Raw genomic sequence first — 7,199 nt, forward strand, 5'->3', positions numbered from 1 at the left:
TTCTCAGTGATTCCCATCCTTCACGTCACATGGAAATTCTCTATAGTTCACTATTGTTTTACTCTGTTACTATTATAATTATAATGTGGTACTTTACTGTCACATCTTCTGGTAAACGATGTGGTGTTTATATCATCTGTTATAACATTTCAGTTAAGTTTTATCTGCACAACAGTCTTAGACGTTCTGATTGCAGATTTATAGAAATCTACAGTGCCCTCCACTAATATTGGCGCCCTTGGTAAATATGAGCAAAGAAGGCTGTGAAAAATTGCTGTCTTTGTTGTTTAACCTTTTGATCTTTTGTTTTAAAAAAATTACAAAAATACTCTGCTCTCGTGGATATCAAACAATTGCAAACACCATACAGGTTTATTAAAAAAAAAAAAAAACTAAATAAATTAAATATAGGTGTGCAACAATTATTGGCATACCTATGAATTCATATGAGAAAAATATATTTGACGTAAACCAAGGAATACAGCTGTGATGTGCGGCAAAATGTTGTTGAGCTTCACAGATTGGGAAGTGGCTATAAGAAAATAGCAAAAGCATTGAAAATGCCCATTTTCACCATCAGGGCAATAATTAAGAAGTTCCAGTCAAGTGGAAATGTTATGGATCAACCTGGAACTGGACGTGTGTCTATATTGTCTCAACGCACTGTGAAGAGGATGGTTCGAGTGGCCAAAAAATCTCCAAGGATCACAGCTGGAGAATTTCAGAAGTTAGTTGCATCTTGGGGTCAGAAATTCTCCAAAACTACAACCTGAAGTCACCTACATCACCACAAGTTGTTTGGAAGGGATTCAAGAAAAAAGCCTCTACTCTCATCCAAAAACAAACTCAAGAGCCTTCAGTTCGCCAGACACTACTGGAACTTCAAATGAGATCAGGTTCTATGGTCAGATGAAACCAAAATAGAGCTTTTTGGCAATAAACACCAGAGGTGGATTTGGCACACACTGAGAGGTAGCCATATGGAAAAGTACCTCATGCCCATGGTTAAATGTGGTGGTGGCTCTTTAATGTTTTGGGGCTGTTTTTCTGCCAGAGGACCTGGACAATTTGTTAGGATACATGGCATCAAGGGCTCTATCAAATATATCAAAAGCCTGACTGCCTCTGCCAGAAAGCTTAAAATGGGCTGTGGTTGGATCTTCCAGCAGGACAGTAATCCAAAACCTACATCAAAATTTAATGAGTCTTTATTGGTCACATATACAGTAGAGCACAGTGAAACTGTTTTCTTCGCATACCCCAGCCTGTCAGGAAGCTGGGGTCAGAGCGCAGGGTCAGCCATCAACACAAAAATGGTTTACTGACCACAAAATCAAGGTCATTCCATGGCCATCCCAGTCCCCTGACTTGGGGAGAGTCCACCAGCATGGACCTTGAAATTTAAAGGATCTGAAGATAGAGATTCTGTATGGGAGAATGGTCTCAGATCCCTTGCATTGTATTCTCCATCCTCATCAGGCATTATAGGAGAAGACTCAGAGCTGACTCGATTATTAGTATTATTATTAAAAACTCCACTGAGTGACATCTCTTAGAGGAACCTTGATGTGTAATAAAAGGTATTGTAACCATACGTCATCATTCATACATCACACAATAAATTGTATACAGTAATCTTACAATAAATCTGTTCAAACTGAGGGATGATCTAGTGACCATAATAGTAGTAAAATTATCACAGACATACCTTAGTAACGATTTTATGGCCAGGTTATTTATGGAAAAGTATGGTTTTCTTTCATTCAAAATATTTTTTCATGAAGATCATTTTTAGAAAGATTCCTGAATAATACATGGTATATAGGAACATAGCGTATAGGAATAATGCATCCCTCCAAATGTAGGAGGTGATCTTAATAGAAGTTCACTATGTACCATTCAGCCTCTTTAATCTCATCACATTCGGCTGACCACGGCAAACAGGAAGACAGTCTAAAGCATGAGAGAGGGGCTATTATTCTGAGGGGCACCACCATGGCAGAAGGGACTGTATTTGCTGTCTTGTGTCTCAGCACCAAGCAGTTTTGGATGTAATTCCCTCACCTGGAGTGCGGCTGGGTGGGGGGTATTTACCGGGGTTGTTGGGGTGTTGAGGGGGTGTCTGAGAGCTGAAGTGGGTGCGGGTGGTGTGGCTAAGAAGGGGGTGAGTGTTACCAGGAGAAGGAATCGCACCTTCACGACACCCCATAGTAATTACACACTCGAGTGGCTGGACTGTAGAGGAAATTGAAGGCCTGAGCAGGAGCCCAGCTGCCTTGCTCTCCCTCCCCATCAACGTGCCCGTGATTGAGGCTGCTTACACACACACACACCCACACACACACACACACACATACCCTCCACTTCCCTCAATCCTCAGAGGAAATGCCGCTTTGTGTCCTGGTAATGAGATTCTCACACACCAACCTTATTTACCATCCCAGACAGGGGAGCAGCGAGCAGACGAGAACAGAGGAGGAGAAGAGAGGAGAGGGAGTAGTGCGCTGCACAACTTTACCTCTCAATTACAGAGACACTAATCAAACCAGCTCCAGAAGTGTGCCTCTGCGGTCTCATGTCTAAAGTACAGCAAATGGAAAAAGAAGTTATTTCATAAAATAGTAAGAAATATATAAATAAATATAAGAATTTAAGGTCTCACTGTGGAGCTGCATAGACAGACTCTTACTGCCATGACTCATAACTTGACCACATTGTCATCTATGTCAGTGGCTGAGCACAGGATAGCCTAGCTTGAACAAAACTATGCTGTCCCAGCTAACATTATTTGAACATTCAGTAATGTGCTTGACAGGTTCTAAGAAGGTTAGGCTGAAATTCTACCATCATGTTGTTCTAAAAACTCTGGATGTAATACAGTTTCAAGAGTTCGTTGGATGGTTGTTTCAAAGCTTCTAAAAGGGCTCTACTTGGAAACATTTATGAAAGACAAACTCTGTTGTAGGGTTCAACATAGAAACTTTAAGGACTCCCTAAGAGGTTTTGCTTTCAGAAAACATTCCAAGTAAAACCTGTTTGATCACTAAAACCACTGACTATCCAAAGAACTCTTCAATATATTACTATATAAGACTATATTACATCTGATGTATTTAGAACATGGAAGGTTAGGTTCCCCATACAACGTTCTTGCATTGTACTAAAAACATCCCAAACCCCTCTTTTTAAAGATTGTATGGCACCCAGTGGTTTTAGAACATTGCAAGGACATTCCTTCGATGTTCTGAAAACATGGGATGTAATGGAGTGTTTTCAAAAAGGGTTCATCAAGAGTTCTTTGGATGGTTGGATTCTAGCTTTCTAAATGGGATAACATTCAACGTGGAACTTTTTATGAAAGGCAACCCCTGTTTTTAAGGTTCTGCTTAGAACCCCTAAGGGCTTCCCCAGAGGGACAAACTGAAGAAACATTTTAGAAGCATTTGTAACAGTTCTGAAATGTTTGCATCTGAACGTTCTCAGAGTAAAAAGATATATTATTAAATTGTATGAACAACCCATCCTTGTGGTATTTACCACTTTTGAAATTGAAATGTTGCTGTTTCCCAGTGACTTTCCAGAAAGTTCTCAGGAAATTCAGTTTGCGGTCAACATTAAGTGTACTTAGAATGTAATTTTTGTCTTTTTTCCAACGTATCTGGGACATAAGGTTGAAATTCCCAACCATTTTGTCTTGTTTCTGCTGTCTCTCTGACTTTAAACTGTACATCCAGTAGAACACTTAGCAGCTTTTGTGCTAGCTAGCTAGATCATTAGTCATTAGCTAGCATTCATGCTAGGTGTTTGTCTTTCTGATTCCTACAGTGTTCTCACTAACAGTGTTCTTAAACAACAGTGAGCGTATCTTTTGCTAGCCTACAGCTAAAAAATTTCATCAACCATACAGGAATATTACAGGAACATGCTTAAAACTCAACAAAAAGTTCATGAAAACTACTGCTGGCATGTCACATTCTTGCTTTTTTTTCCATTTGGAGTGTATCTGTGATGAAATGTGTTTCTTCAAACTTTTTTGTCTTCACACAAGGTGAGTAAGGCAGCTCGCTCGGCCTGCCTGCCATTAACATGGTGACCAGCAGGCCTTCTCTACCGGCACAGTGTGAACACACACTTGTCACGGCAGCCTGGGAACGCACACAATTAAACACGTCAGCATGTGGTAACTGCCCCAGGCCAGCCGGGACATGGCTCACACTGCCGCCACGCTGCCCCTGGACACCCCTCTGTGTGAGAGTGTGTGTGTGGGTGTGTGTGGATGCACATTCAAGAAGAGTTGATGATTAAGCTAGTCTGCGCAATATACAAAACAAAGCTTGCCTGTGACCCCAATTTACACCACACCACTCCAAGACCCTGCAAGTCAAAAGTAATGGATGTACCGAGAAACCATCAGCATCTGCATGACCCATATTTCTGACATCCCAGTTAATATTTTCACATCTATAGTGATAGAACTCTGTCAACTCTCAAGCTATAAGCCACAAGTTAGTCTGAGCGATTCAACATCCGACACCCGCATGTCTGCTCGGCAACACGTGTTGTTTTTGTTTGTGATAGGCAGAGGCAGAATTACCACGATAATGTGCAAAAAAAAAAAAGTCAATTAAATTAACTGTGAAAGGCTATTTATTTTGACCTGAGGATACATTTCTTCTCCGTTCTAAGAAATTATATTGAAAGTAGCACAGTCCTTACATTGGCAAGAGAACAAAGAACGAGGCATTGGGTGAAGTTGTGCTTGCATCATACTGCCATCATGTGGGAAGACAAGGTAGCAAAGTGCTGCACCACTCTGTTGGCATCATCTAAACGGAAAAATATCCATGACGAGCGCCATAACCACTGCTGACATATATATTTTTTTAACTATCATGTCACAGACTATCATAGGCCAAAATATTTTGTGTAGTAATATGAACTAATGCTGTAAAAGGGCTGTTGGATAGAAAAGCACAAGAATTAGTGTTTGCTGTTTTTGGCAGTCTCATAGTAATTTGGCTCCATGGGTCTCGAAGTGGAGTAGATGTATACTGCGTTAAAATATTTTCAAATGTTTTTGTATCATATCAACAGCACTTTCTCATTTTATTAAAAATATAATTGACAAAATAGTTCCCGTAAGAACATTGATACTAGTTGATTGTGGTGTATAAATAAAAAATGACCAAATAAAAAGCAACAACATAATGACAGACACACAGACAGACAGACAGACAGATAGATAGATAGACCCTGCTGTATTTATGTCATGAACTGGGTGTCTGTGATTGTATGCATGTATGCAGTGATTTGTTTGTATATGGTTGTTATTTGATTGTGTTTTTTATTTCTTTTATTCTGTTATTTTAATATTGTTTACAATTTTTTTTCATGTATTATGTTTAAATGCATTACAGTGGAGGAGATCACGATCAACTAGTATCAAACTATTTTAGACAACTGGAATATGACTGCAGGGGACGCGGTGGCTTAGTGGTTAGCAGTTAGCACGTTTGCCTCACACCTCTGGGGTTAGGGGTTCAAATCCTACCTCTACCCTGTGTATGCGAAGTTTGCATGTTCTCCCTGTGTTTTGGGGATTCCTCCCTCAGTCCAAAGATATGCATTGTAGTCTGATTGGCATTTCCAAAATGTCCATACTGTGTGAATGCAGCCCATCCAGGATGTACCCCGCCTTGCTCCCCGTCACTCTGTGTAGGATACGTGGTAAAGAAAATGGATGGCATCTAAAGATACTTTGTATAAAAATGAGGCAAAGTGCTAGCAATATAATACAAAACATTTTGTGTAACTTTCTTGGGATCTCTTTGTAAAAGGTTCCAATACAAAAAAAAAGCTGTAACAGCTCCAATTAATATGCTGATACACACTTGCCTATTGAGCAGAACATTTAAATATTTTATTTATGTTCATGTAATAATTCTGTGCTATGATACACACTGAAAGGAGTCTTAAGTCTGTTCTAGGTGACTAAATGTGGTCGGGGGAAAAAAAATCAACTGACGAAGCTTCTGGAGTGAGTGACAAAATGTCGTGAAGATTAAAACACCAATGGGCAAGATGTTCAAAAAGACCTGGCTGATTGAAAACCATCATACACACAGTTCTTGGTTTTTGCTGCGAATCTCTAATGAACACACACATATGCAAACACACACATACAGAGTCATGGCTGCACACCGACACATGCTCATCTGTACTGTTGGGGTTTACAAGGAATATCTTAAATGTGATTAATTAAATCCTTCAAATGGAAGTACAGTATGGCACGGTAGAACGTTTTCTATCACAAGCACAGAGAACTAATCCCACGGCACTGACCGTGCAGTCATACAGGGAGGAAAAACGCCTGGCTTGTAGAGTCTTGTTATCCGTCTACCTGCTGGCTGGAGAACTGGCAGAATAGAGTGAGAAAGGCTTATGTTGCCTCTCTCCTGATGGGCTGCTCTTCAGTCAGTCACACACACACTGCTCAGGATATCCTGCAGCTCCAACTGAGTCACACGCGCGTCCCACAGCGTCCTCATCAGCTTCCAAACCCTGGGTCTTAACTAAGAGAGAGCAAGAACATACACTCAAAGACACCCCCCCCACACACACACACACACAGTTATATATTCAGCATGTTCTATAAAGGTTCTAGCTAAATGTGATCAAATTATAAACATGTGTCGTGGAAATTAGACAACACTCACAGACTCATCCTCTAAAGGTAAAAAGGTTTATTACAGAAAGATGGTTAATACAGGATAGAATAAAGCAGGATAGAATAATGAGAGCGCTCTGAAGTGCTTGTGCTGAACCACTACTATATATGAAAAGCAGCGCATGACACACTTCTGTGTACCGATAAGAAGCGGTTTGAGGCAGTTCAAACAGGCTTTGTTTTATGGTCTTGGAAGATGTGCAGACGAACACTGAACAGAAGAACATGTGTGTGTCTCTGTGAGCAGATAAACATTCTGTACTGATCTCAGTGACATGACATGGCCTTCTTAGGCGTTATCCTCAGATGAACAGAAAAAGAAAAAAACTATTGCAAAGTAAAAATGAGTAATTTCTCTCACATTTCCCACATTTTATCATTACAAGATATTATAACTAAAATTAACAGAGAAATTACTAGGCTGTGAATACATCAGAACTTCAGAATCCTTTCACAGTTCATCTGAATTCAT

The sequence above is a fragment of the Ictalurus punctatus genome, chromosome 17 (assembly GCF_001660625.3).
Source record: "Ictalurus punctatus breed USDA103 chromosome 17, Coco_2.0, whole genome shotgun sequence".
NCBI classification, from domain to species: Eukaryota; Metazoa; Chordata; class Actinopteri; order Siluriformes; family Ictaluridae; genus Ictalurus; species Ictalurus punctatus.